The following is a 14,723-nucleotide window of genomic DNA, read 5'->3' on the forward strand; positions in this document are numbered from 1 at the left end:
GCAAAAATGGAATTGCCTGAATTCTCCAAGCCAATTACCTGTACTTGAAGAGCTCTGCCTTATCCTAAGAAGTATGTCTTACCATGAGGAAATACAAACACTATGTGTGATGGGCACTGTTAAAAGTAATTTTCATGGATTCATTCACTTAATCCTCAAAATTATATGATCTACTTACTTACATATTATTCCCATTTTGTAGATAAATAGAGCCACTAAGAACTTAGTAACATTTGCAAATTCACATGGCTATTAAGATGCTGTACTAACAGTCAGTCTCAGATAATTGTTCTATTTCATGTCACTAGCTTCTACACAGACCACTTCACTACTACAGCTACTATTACTACTAAACAATAGTAATTCTTAAGAAGAACAACAGCTCCTCATTCAGTGTTTACCATAACCAGGCATTTGTTAAGCGCGCCACAAATGCTCTAATTTAATCACAACAGATGAGATTTATTATTACTTCCATATTACAATGAAGAACAGAAGTCTGAAAAAGTATGTGGAGAAGAACAGGGTAATATGGATCACATAATTTTGGTACTAACTAGGTTGATCAAGAGTTGGGGAAATTGTGCTTGAGGATATAATATCAATATTTGAACTTTATTCTGGAGAGTGGGAAGGAATAAATTAGGGAAAACTAAGAGTGAGGCGAGACTGTTTCAATCATATACACAGACCTGGCTGACATTTTCATGGAACCCCCAAAAGGCTCTGTGACCAGAGAACAAGGAACAGAGATGGTGAATGTAGGAGTTGATTTCTCATCTTGAGCCATGTAAAGTCACTGGGAAAATTTAAGTCAGAAAATGAGATGTCACAGAAAGTTAAACAGAGTGGGGGGAGTCAGTTTGGGAAAACAGAGCAGTCTTGGTGAAAGACACTCATTGTCAAATCCGGGAGATGAGTGGATTCAAAATCTATTTGGGTACAAGTGGTTGGAGAGGTAGTATCAAAAACTGACTTCCACTTTTTACAAGTAGATGGAGAAAGGCACCCTTCACTGAGATGGAGTGTCTCCCCACTTTCTCAAATGATGCTCTTACTATTCATCCTAAACATTAGGCTGCTGTGGAAAATGGGGGTATGAATGGAGTTGTAGGAGGTAAGCAAGATGTTCTAGGAGAATGCTCTAGATTTGAGATATCCATCCAAAGATATCCATCCAAAGATATCCATCAAGCCCATTGAACCAAATTTCATCACTTCTATATCCTTCTCCTACTTTGAAGGAAGGAACAATGAGATTAATAAGACTTTACAGGCTTTGCAAGCCATGGTGATCTCAGCACTTTGTGGTTGTGACTCCAGGGTCTGGCTATTGAATGATATCCAGTTTTATAAACATCATCTCCCCATGTAAACCTTGGGCCTAAACTTTTTCCATATCTCCCCTCACACCCAGCCCATCACCTACACATATCAACGTTCACCACACCCTGACTACTCCCCCTGGACTCTGGTGGTCCTCTATGACAGTGTCACAGTTCTAAGGATCCAAGGGCAATGATTTCTGGTGTATTTTTTTTTAAAGACTTATTTATGTATACAAAAACCAGGGTACAGGCCAGAGGTGTGGGGAGTGAGAGGATTCACCAGAGACAGAGTGGAGAACAGAACAGGCAGATTGACTGAAATACACTGCTGAGGGGAGCAGCAGGTGAGTCAGGAGAGATCTGCTGCACCATGTGTGTATCTCCCTGGCCAGGGATCAAACTCATGCTGCAGTGGCTATGGATAGCTTCACAGGTTGTGTCTGAATCCCTTGCACCACCAGGGAGGCCCATTGCTTTCTATTTTTGCAAAATCATTTCTGTGCTTTTTCTATATGCAGCAAAAGTTAATGATAAGAAACATTTTGGAGATTCAACTGAGTTCATTTTTTCCCATCTTATCAGTCTCTACATGTATAGAAAATGTTTTTATGTTTAAGAAATCCAGGTTATAAGCAGCAGCAAGTAGTTAGTTCATGATATTTACTTCATTTTCCAGAAAAGTCTAGTTACTTACAGAAATGTGGTTTTCATAGACGAATGCAGAGCATTTATGATTTGACCTGAAGGTGCAAATGAGGAGCTTAAGTACAAACACTGAAATCACATGGAAAAGATTCATGTTGGAATTCATCCATCACTTGATTCATGAGTATTTGTAGAATATTTACTGTGTAACCTGGCATCAAAGATACAAAGTTGAATTGTGTCCTCAAATGACAAAATTGAATATGCGATCTTGTGGGGTGGGAGTGGGCACACTCACTTTGTTGTGACCCGTCAGGATAATTTAGTGAAAAGTCAAAGGGAATTCAGCTCTTGCTGGAACCCTATGAAATGGGAACCAGATGTATCAGAAAAACAAAAACACTCCAAGAATTAAACAAACTTCCAGACTGCCATTCAGCAGTCATTCTATTTAAGGTCTTCTCAAAAATTGTTTAAGTCAGCCTCCTAAATAGAAAGAAATTTTGGCTGGTTTCAGGTTCAGTTCAAAAGGTGTTTTGACTTCTGATCCAATAACTATAAAATAGATTTGCTCCAGCTCAAAATAGTATACTATTTTTGATAAAAAAAAAATTCCAAGTAATTGAGGGGAGGAAATGATCACTTGAGTTTATTTTGAGGCTTTCAGATAGATAAGGAGTGTGAGTAGTTTTGTGTGAGTGGTTTTGTGTTTATAGGACAGGTGACATTAGGTCTTGATGGGAAAGCAGGCATCTGGAAATGGAAGAACAAAAATGAAAGCAAGCACCTTGTTGTGCTCTGAAGGTGCTGGTGAAGGACATGGAGAAAGCCAGCCAAGTTAGCTGGCATAGAACATCAAAGCTGGATAATGAATATTAAAAAGTAGAAAAGACTTTCAATCAGGATGCAGGACCCTGAAGGAGATTAGAAGTCTGTTAGATACAACAGTTTTGATAGAAGTTAGGACTAAAAGGGTCCTTTAAATAGCTAAATCCATACATATGACTTTTATATCTTTAGATATCTCCAGAAAGAACCAAGAATCCTATGTGCACCAGTGGCATTACAGTGCCTACACCAGCTGAAAGCTGCCGTGCCCACTGCTCCGCTCAGCAGTGTGCTTCATTGGTCTACCTGTTCTGTTCCGTGCTCTGGCACTGGTGAATTCTCTCACCCTCCCTCACTTCTGACTGTTCCCAGTGTTTGTATAAATAAACAAACAAACAAACAAATAAATAAATCTTTTTTAAAAAAATGAAAGCAATGCAATTTGAAGGTAAGTTCATGTAGGTTACCCATCACAACCCAGAGGCTACAGCCTGGCAGCCCACAGGCCACACTCAACCTGAAGATGGGTAATTTTTGGCTTGCATAGTGTTTTAGATTTGCATGATATAGTGGGGGGTGAAGGGGTGGAAATCCACTTCCATGGCTTTCCTTGAGAAGTCAGATGACTTCAAAACACTCGTTCTAAATTTGCTGATAATATTTGGCCTGTTTTTGGAGTAGTAGCTATTTCCTTTAATAGAATGTGAAGTTTCCAGCTCTTCATAAGCTTAGTTATTGCACTAGTGCTTATTTTTAAAATAATAGTATCCTATAGTACTGTTTGTATAAAAATGGGAAACTAAACAACTGAAAATTAAAGAGGACCACAGTTTACCTATTTTTATTATCTGCCTACTCTCTGTTTCAACATTTGATTCTGTCACTCATGGCTTAGAAAATATGCAGCAATGAACTTCTTGGGATGTATTAAAGATGGCAAAGTCTTTTGTTATATTTTTGCATGAAAATAATCACTTTCCTAATTCTTTTCTGTTTTATTAATATGAGATGAGGGTGGCGGGAAAGAGAAAAAAAATGTGAAGCCTGGTTTAAAATTCCAGTTCTGGCGATAATCACAGGTAAATGTGGGTGTAGGGTAGTGGAAGTTATCAGGTTTTTTCTGCCCTCCTGCCATTAGCATCAATGACTGATACCAGTGGTCTTACACCTGGAGCATGGTGTCAGCATTAAATAAGAGGATTATGCAAAGTACCTGGCAAATAATAGCCACTTAAAAATGATACCTGTTATCAGTTATGATCAAATGATTTAGATTTTAGATAAAGATTTAACCAAGATTTGATGGCAGTAAAATTAAGTAACCTGAAATGTGTTGGGCAGAAATGAACTATACCAAGTAGCTTTTAGGAATATAAGAGAAGTAAAAATCAGTCTTTGAGAGATTTATGGCAAGGGTCAGCAAACTTTTTCTGTAAAGCACTGGAGAGTAAATGTTTTAGACTCTATGTCACAACCACTTAGCTCAGCCACTGTAGCTTGAAAGAAGGCACAGATAACATACAAATGAACAAGGCTGTGTCCCAAAAAATTTTAGGAACACTGAAATTTGAATTTCACACACATTTCCCATGTCACAAAAAAAACTCTCTATTTTTCCCCAACTATTTAAAAATGTAAAAACTATTCTTAGTCTCAGGCAGTACAAATTCAGATGGTAGCTGAGGTTGGTCTGTTGGTCATTTTACCAACCCCCGGATTAAACAGAAACAGAACATCAACATGAAAAGGTCTAATTCTCAGAGTTAGAATTAACTTAAGGGCTAACATCTAAATAATGAGAAACAAGTAGAGTATCACAGAGGGAATTTTTGGCAGAGTGAATCCTATCGATGTCTGCATGACCTTTAAGTCTATCTGGAAGGCCTGGTGCCATCTGGAAATTGATATGTTGGACTAACATGGCTCAATACTAACCAGCAGTCACTAACTTCCTTCACTCAACAAGATGCCTCTTAATTATAATTTTTAGAAAAATGTTGCTGATTTACTATCCATTTACAAATTTAGGGAGTACAACTTCACACATCAATATACATAGTCTTCACTCACCCGCCACCAAAGTTCTAGTACCATCACACTGTCAAAGTTACCCCCTCTATCCTTTCCTTCTGCTTCTCTTTCCCTTCACCTCTGATAACCACCATATTTTTCAGAGTCTAAGAGTTATTTTTGTTATGTTTTGCCAGTGTTTTTGCTTTGGTTATTTATATTACACACTTGAGTGAAACCACCTGGTGATTGTCTTTCACTTAGCATAATGACCTCAAGTTCCACCCATATTGCTGCAGAAGGAAATATTTCATCCTTTTTAATATCTATGTACTATTCCATTGAGAGAGAGCGAGCGAGCATGTGTGTGTGTGGTACCACAATGGGCAATTAGTTTTATTCCATGCTTTGCTATTGTGAGTAATGCTGCTATGAACATAGAGATGTGTCTATCTTTTCAAATTAGTGTTTTAATATTCTTCAGGCCAATACCTAGGAGTGAGATTGCTATATGCTAAATGCATATAATATTTCCACTTTCAGGTTTTTTAAAGAATATCCATATCCATATCATTTTTTGTAGAGTCTGCATCATTAACCATAATTTTTATCATGATTTTTTTTTCTACAAAGTTGCCTACAGAGAAGGAATGTACTGGTGAAGATGACACAAATATATATTTTGTTTGACAGTTATTTCTTACTGCAAATGAATAAATTAAGATTCTGATTTATTCATCAGTCTTTTGACAGTCTTTTATTTTTTTAGCCTGAATCAGCATTTCCAAATCCAAATTAATTCGGGGATATATATGAGAATGTTTTATGAGCTTATGTGTCTGAGGACCAGTTCCCTAACACTAGTAAATGTATGAAGGTAATTTCATTTTAAATGACCTTTCTTTGTGACCAACTAGCCTTCCATAGTGAACCCCACATTTGCACTGGGCTACATATTCTCTATCAAAACTTCACACTCTTTCCAGAAGGTTAATGTGAAATTCACTGAGTTATGGCAAGTAAAATAATGATAGCATGAAGGAAGCGCAATTAGAATGAGCTGTCATGATCCTGACCACCATAATTGACACTTTACCCACATATTTTGACTATTTTCCCTGAATATGCTGTGCTCCTTTTATTTATGTTCTGATATTAACTGATTATAATTCTCTTGATATGGGTTGCTGGGATAAAGGCAATTACAATAGACTGTCTCTCATTTTTTAATGTAAAACTACTCTAAAATAGTTCATCTTTCCATAAGGTATCAAAAAGTGCTTTCTGCTAACAATCAAGGTCACATTTGGAAGATAAGGAAAGAGATTCTCAAAGGTATCGAGAACTTACTCTTTTCCAACATCATTAGCACTGCCATATATGTTTAGAGTCTTATAGTTTGGTATAGCTGTTCTATCTGCTCCAACAAGGTAAACAGTTGCACAAAAAAGAAGTCATGTTTCCAAGGTCATGAAGTTGGAAAGTCACGGCTCCAGGATTTGCATCAGAATCAATCTCTCCCCTTCTCTCTCTTTCCCTCCCTCCCTCTCTTTGTAACACTACAGTTCCATTTATGTACACATCCGTCGTGCTACAGTTTCATATATATATATTCCAATTAAATATTTATAAACTCTACTATACAATGACATAATTGCTCTAAACTACCATGTTTTTTAAAGAAATTAAGGGGAAATGTTAATGTTTATGTTTTCATGTCTACCATTGCGGAGGCAAGTCAAAAATCAGCTTCCAGAAGGATTTGGAAGAAATGGTTGCCTCTAAATTGGGTAAGAAAACAAAGTGATAAACAAGTGAATTTCCAAATTATTCTTTATGTTACTATGTTAGAGACCTCAGGAACATGATGTGCAAGAAAAAGTTTAGGACACATGATCCCAAAAAGGAAGGATGCAGAAAGCCATAGGGAAATGTTTACACAAAGCTCCACATTCAACTAAATAAAAGAACAAATGTTACTGCAAACTGTTCCATGTTTAAAGAATTCTTTACAGCACTCTAGCCAGGAAAAATAATTGCCATCTTCTTAAAAACATGGGTAGCTTTTAGTGCTGGCAATTAGCTACCTCAATTTCTTTCAATTATCATGCAGAGTTATCACTTCGCGCAAGCCAAATAATAATAGGTTTGGCCATATTTCAATACAAATTGGAAATGTTCAAAGAATTTGGGTTTATAATTCCCAGTGAACCTTTCAGCTTTTGTCTTTGCTTCTTTGATCTACATTATGTTCAGAGAAAGAAAAGTAAACTTCTCATGCTTAGCCATATATAAATTCAAAGATCTGGTGAAAACTTGCTCTGTAAACATAAAGCTGCACAGACATAGCATAGTCTCCTGAAAGAAAACTGCTAGCACTCAAAGGGAAGAAATAAATAGGCCACTTACGCACATATGCACACCTTTAAAACCAATACAATATCCTCCCCACAGGGGAGGAGGGAAGATTGACAATCATCTCATGCCTTGAATGGTCTCAAAAGCTGCTTGCATTAAATAAAATGGTGTGGGCATGAAGCCACTACAATAATGTGAGTCTGCCAGCATGGAGTTTGAAGTGGGAGAGGTAGGACTGGGAGGTTACTACCTGGACACAAGCAGATAGATGTGATTTCTCCCAAATGTACCTCAGGGTAACAAGGAAGGAAGGTAGCAATTGTAAAACTTCTACAGAAACGAGGTTCAGGTACTCTGATGATAATGCAGGATGATATTGATTGTGGGCCCATTTTCTAAACATTTTCTTTTACTTAATATATCTTTATTGAGTAACAATAGCATGCTAGATCTGGAGGTGCAATAGAGAATATATCAAAGGATCTCATTTTCTGGTATTTATATTCTAGTAGTTTTTTTATGCATATCATTTAATCCCCTGAAGCATCCTCGTGCGGTGGGCAGTATTCTCAGTTCCATTTTATTAACAGGGAAACTGAGGCACATAGAAATATTACAGGAAGGTAGAACTGGGGCACGAATCTCAGAAGTCTGACTCCTGAGCCCATGATCTCAACCCACGGGCTGTGCTGCAGCCACTAATGCCTGATGAGGACAGCCACCCTTTTTTCCCCTGACATCTGGAGAAGGAACTAAAGAATGTAGGACATGTATTAATGTTAAGTCAGATGTTCAACTCAGTGCCAAGTTATTCTGTGTGGAATAGCATGAGAGTCTAAGCTTTCAAACTTACTGCTACCTCTGTTCATTACAGATGGGAATCCCAGTTCCTAAGGCAGTGAGTTCATGGTCTGTCCATTTCAGAAGGACACGGATTTGAATAGGTGCCTTAAACCTCCAAGCCCATGTCAAGGCAGTGCAGGGCACTGGCACCCAGATGATACTTTTGGCAAATGCCAGTGACTACGACATTGGGTAGGTTGCTTACCCATTTGAATTGAAGGTTCCACATCTGTAAAATGACCATAAAAATATTATTTTCCACATAAATTTATATAAAGTCCTAGAACATAGAATGTGCCCCCCAAATTATTATCCAAAATGAGATAGACCTAATATTCCATTTTACATGGGTTAATGGACATTAGTAGGCACTAGTTCAGAAAACTCCAGAATGGGAATCATGTATGGAATGGGAGGGGATTTAGAGAAGTTCAGGTCAACACAAACAACCCAGACCCTTTCTCCTTCACCAAAGTAACAAGTCCTTTTACCACCTTTCTCTCCAGAACCTGTTTTGTCAGGCATCTAAGCATTCATCTAATCACATGTTGTCTAATCAAAGTCAAATTCTAACCCCTAATCACTACACAGGGAAAAAAAGTATCTACCGGGTAAGATTTCTCTTAATCCCTGGTGGTGTATAATCAAAGAGAGTATTGCTGAGACTGAGACAAGTCCTGCTAGCCTAAGATGCAATCAAGAGAATAGGGAAACTTATACACAAGCAACTGAGCTACCATGATTAAGAGAATTTTCCTTCGAAGGCTATTGGTCCCCTGAAGGTAATGTATCAAGAACTACCAAAGAGAGAATTTAGGACATTTTGCTCTCAAGGGGCTCAATTATTTCTAAATATATTTTCAAATAAATGAGACTTTCTTAAACCATTTATCACCATAGCAACTAAGCTGCAGAGTTGGTGGGAGTTTTAGCTTCTATCAACTGTGAAATATGCTTGTTGCTTACAAGTCCTTAGAAAAAAAGGGGCATATTGAATAAGTAAACCAATAATTTCATGAAAATTCATAGGAAATTAATGAAAAATGGAATGATGAGAGCATTTGCAAAGATGTACAACTTACTCTGAATTAAATAATAGAATTCCATTAGACAGGACCTCATTATGTCCCCAATTTGGTTATCTCTTAAGTAAAATAACTCTCTTAAAATATAAATAGTGGTCTTTAATCATACATCCCAGCATATGTGGTGCTTAAATGATTGTGGCCTGGAAATCAAGAGACATGGATTCTAGTCTGTCTGTTCCCATGACAAATAGCACTGTGGACTCAGTAAGATTTCCAACATCTCATGGTTTCCTTTTCTATGCAATGAAAAGATAGTGGATTCTATTACTCACTTTGAGTAAATGAGGTGACTACTAACCTTTAGAACTTTTTTATGATCTTTAAAAATGTCTTTCTCTGTTTGCAGAGTTGCAATTTGTGTTTAAGTCCTTGGAAATGAATCAGGTGTTCAGGCCCATGAGCTCATGCACATGTACGGCCCCAACTCCCCTCTTGTCTTTGCAGAGGTTTCACCATATCAAAGGGAAGGGAAGGCTGACCACTCCGTGGTATTTTGGAAGAAGGGTGGAGGAAAATATTTACATTTATAAACAACATATTTATGAGCACTTTTACATATTATCTTCTTTCATCCTTACAACCTGTATGTTAGGGATTATAATTCCCATTTCAAACTGAGGAACAACAGCATTTATTCCACATTCTCACTGGCCACTGCCAGCAAGTGGTGGAACTGGGGCTTTAATCCACATCCCCTTGACTCCAGAGACAGGAGTCACCAGGCTGCCTCTCCTTTGAAACTGTTTAGTTCAAAGGTAAAATGCAGTGAAGACTGTTGGTCATAGATTCAAGACCTGAATTCTAGCGCTGTCATCTTTTTGACTAAGCTCATGTAGGTCAGTACTGTCCTTAGACTTTACTATTGTTACATGTAAGGGATGAGTTCACATGGCGTGACCACTTGCCAAGGCAGCAGGCAACCACAGACCAAAAAAGGATGAGAAAAGCATCCCATGGAGGAATAAGAGTGTGGGAATTTCAGACTCATTCTGGCCAGGGACATTTACTGAGAAAGGAGGTGAGGTCACCATGTGGGGAAGAGCATGCTCAACCCTTTGAAAGAAGGATAAGCTTGGGTAGCACAGGTTTTTGTAAAGGGTTCACCCAGCATCACACCTAGATACAGAAGTCAGACACTGAAATAAAATATGATAGAAAAGAGCTTTATGACAGCTGAAGCCAAGAGTATGTTGAAAGCAGCCAGATGGTTAAGCTGTCTCTAGATTTCTCTGCAGGTAAGTTACTTTCAATTAAACCCACTGTCCAGACATAAGACGCATGGAACTACAAAGAGTAGTACTTGCTTCAGACCTTAATACTATCTTTTATAGATTTCCTTTCCCAATCATCACACACTGCATTTATAGGAAATTGTATTTTCACTGGAAGCATACCACTCCCTTCCATTTCTGCCATTCAACAGTGAATAGTCAGCTACAGTAGAGAGAAAACCACACCAGCCCTCATTTATAGTTAATCACCATTCATCTAAGCTTGTTCCAGGTTTGTTTTTTCTTAATTTTTTTCCTTTGTCTTTTCTTAACTTTTGTTTTTAGGGAAAATCCAAAGTTGTGAAAATAGCATAATGTACTCTTGTACATACTTCACCTAGATTTAGTTTCAAGAAATAAGAATACAGGAAGAACACTCACATATCCTTCACCAGAGTTTACCACTTGTTCACATATTGCTACATTTGCTACACTATTTCCTTTCTCTTACATAGTTCCCCTTTTATATACATAGATGTGTATTTTTCCCTGAGCCATTAGAGAGTAGGTGGCAAGCATCATGCCCCTTTACTCCTAATTTCTATAGAGTGTTTTCTAATAATGAGCAATCTCTTACATAATTACAGTACAATTATCAATATAAAGAAATTTAACATGACATAATACTAATACCTAATCTACAGTCCGTATTCATATTTAGTCAATGTCTTTTGGGACATTTATTTTTTCTGGTTAAGAATAATTTGTTCCCTTTAGTTGCCATGTCTTGTTAGTCTCCTTTATTCTGAAACTGTTTCTTCAGCTTTATCTTTCAAGCATGACATTGACATTTTCAGAGAATATAGTGCATTGCTTCATTTTCTATTTTTTAACTGTTTCTGGAGTTTGAGGTTACTGTGCTCCTCATGATTAAATTCAGGTCATGCCCTTTTTAGCAGAAGTATCACAGAAGTAACATTGTGTCCTCCACATCCCACCAGGAAGCCCAGGGTCTCAGTGTGTATCATTATTGAAATGTTAACTTGATCACTACAGAATTCTGATTGGTACCCAATCCGTGATGTACATTAGAATCAAATCGTCTTGGGAACTAAACTACAAGATTGAACATCCAGGCTTTTCCCTGGACTAGTTAGTTCCACCCTTGACCATATGTAGGAAACATAGAAAGATTTTTACATGCTGTGATACCTGACTCCGATGTTTACATGTTCTGGCATATTTAGTTTGGGTTTTGCCTGAGCACTACAGGATTTTTAAAAACTCAATGCTAAGTCAAGATGAGAGTCACTTTTCTAAAACAATTAAGTCAAATTTTCTAGGGGTATACACTGGAATACTTTTTTTTTTTAAATAAATCTTATTTTTATATTCCCCATACAATTGCAATCCCCTTATTTTGCCCCAATCCCTCCCCTCCCCACTCCCCACCCCCCATAGAGTGTCTCTTGTTTATAGTTGTTTGTTGATTTTGATATTTTCTTTCTTTTAGTTATTCTTTTTCCTGGTCCCTTATTTAAGTTTTCTAGATTCCTGCTATGAGTGAGACCATCCGGTATTTTTCTTCTTCTTTCTGGCTTATTTTGCTGAGCATGATCCCTTCCAGCGCCATCCATGTTGCTGCAAATTGCATGTGTTTATCTTTTTTGAATGCTGAGTAATATTCCATGGTGTATATGTACCACATCTTCTTGATCCAGTCATCTATTTTGGGGCATTTGGGTTGTTTCCAAAGCTTAGCTATTGTAAATAGTGCTGCTATAAACATAGGGGTGCAGGTGTTCTTTGGAATTGATGTTTCTGTGTCCTTTGGGTAAATACTTAGGAGTGGAATTGCTGGATCATATGGAAGCTCTATGTTTAGTAGGTCCAGAAATCTCCACACAGCTCTCCATAGTGGTTGGACCAATTTGCACTCCCACCAACAGTGCAGGAGAGTTCCTTTTTCTCCACACCCTCGCCAACATTTGTTGTTGCTAGTTTTTTTAATATGTGCCATTCTCACTGTTGTAAGATGGTATCTCATGGTAGTTTTGATTTGCATTTCCCTGATTACAAGTGATGTTGAACATTTTTTCATATGCCTGTTGGCCATTTGCATTTCCTCTTCAGAGAAGTTTCTTTTTAGCTCTTCTGCCCATTTTTTGACTGGATTATTTTCTTTGTTTGTGCTGAGTCTCATCAGCTCTTTGCAGATTTTTGTGATCAGTCCTTTATCATTATACACTGGAATACTTTTGATGATTTCCATCTTGGGGTTGTGAATTACAAGTGCACACTTGGGAGATTAGTATCCACCTTTCATCAAAGAGGAAACTTAGAGCTGCACTGTCTTTCTCAGTATCATACAACTGATGAGTGGCGGGGCCATATATACCAACCCAAGTCTTCTTTCTGGTAACCACAATTATTTTCCGAATGAGACAAAAGTTAGTTGGTTGACACCTGTATTATTTGTGAATAGTCTAAAAGAGGCATTTTTCTGTTTCCAGCCCAGAAAATCAAGAGAAGCAGTTATGTTCAGGTTTTTCTCTTACTGCCCTCACTAAATCCTTTCCACTTTAACAATGGTCAATGGAGCAGACCCCAGGGCAGACTTCCTGGATGAGAATCTGAAATGTAACAAGATCTCCATGTCTTTCAAATGCAAATTAAAGCTTGGGAAGCACTGGATCATGTTACAGTAAAGAAATGCAGAGGCCCCACACTTTCAGACTTTATGGATAACACAGTCTCTGTCTCAGCTACTCATTCTCCCTCTTAGAGCAAAAGCAACCACAGACAACAGTACCTGAGTGAATGTAAATGTGTTTACAGCAATAGGTAGCAAGCCAATTTGACTATGGGCCACAGTGTTCTCACCTCTGCACTAATGCAAGGCAGAATTGAGAAAAAATAATGTAAACTCACAAAATTGAGAAATTCAAATTGAGATCCTGATTCTGGAACTTACTATGTTTGTGACCTTGGACAAATTATTTAACCTTTCTGGGTATCATCTGTAAATTGTGTAAATAAGACCTTACCACAGAGCGCTGAAAATTGTTAAATAAGACAGCATGTTAAATGTCTGGCATGAAGAAGGCATCAGTGAATGTCAGTTTTCTTTTGTTCTTACAAGGCAATTCAGTTGTGTTTTCACCTGGGCATTGCAACACAGGGACGCCAAATACATTTTTTTAATCCAAAATGGCATTTCAATTTAGCTTTGGAAGATTCTCTTATTTGTATTTGATTGTGAGGACGTTTGATAACCTGAAAATCTCTCAAATGTCTAATCAAATAATGATGCCAAACTACATAAACCCAGATCTTAAAGAACTGGAAATCCATCAGCTCTATCCACCCCCTACCTTTTCCTTTTGCTTCCCTATTCTCTACAGTTCATTCTTTCTCGAAGATGAGGGCAGCTGCCCCATCTAACCTTTTCTCAATGTTCAAGTTTATCTGATTCATAACTTCCCTAAGGGAGAAAGAAATAGAAAATGAGAAGATTTTGTTTAAAATTCCTTAGCTCTAGCTCCAGTTTAAAGATGAGATTTCCAAATACTTTTAACAAGGAGATTCAATAGGCAAGAAGAATGTCAAATGAGACTTACATCAAGACTAGGACAGCCTACTAGGAATGATGACAGCAGTTAAGGAGTGAGCAGAGACATTTATCATGGTACATAACCTAAAACTAATGATGAAACAAGAGTCCATGCAGGAAACAGAGTGACATCTTTACTAAGCAAGCAGCTTGGAAGTCAGAAAATATAACTCTAAAGTTGTCATTAAATTGGGAACAGGAAACTGATGGACAAACACATATGGAGGGCTACAAAAATAAGACTTGGATGATGCCAGAATAGTGCTAAAATGAGAGAACCACATAATTTCAGAGGATTGTTCAGTGCAGTATAGAATAACCCTGCATTATTCAGAAAAATAGCCCATGAACGCTACTTGGTTACAGAGAGCTTAACAATGTGTGAGAGACCTAATTTATTATAGGGCCATTCTAGTACAAGAAGCCCTGGGGATTTTCATCCCCATAGTAGATCACCCATATTGTGCTCTGCTTGGTAACTCATGTGCATCAAAGTGACTAAAGTTATAATAGAGATCTCTGTATCCCAGAGAGGATACTATTCATATTCTGGAAATTCTGGAGAACAGGCATATGGGGTGTGTGAATGGCAAATCCTTACATATTAGCTTATGCAAAGGAGAAATACACTAGGAAATAAGTGGGTGCAAACCTCTATCAGAATTCTAAACTAAAAGGGGTGTGGTTGAGAGGCAAGAATGGACTTTGAGGAAAAAATTGACCTTAATTCAAGAAGTGTACCACAGCTGAAGGTGAAGGACTTCACTCCAAAGTTACATTTGGCCAGAATGCCTTCTTA

The sequence above is a fragment of the Talpa europaea genome (genome assembly GCF_964194135.1).
Source record: "Talpa europaea genome assembly, chromosome: 3".
Taxonomy (NCBI): domain Eukaryota; kingdom Metazoa; phylum Chordata; class Mammalia; order Eulipotyphla; family Talpidae; genus Talpa; species Talpa europaea.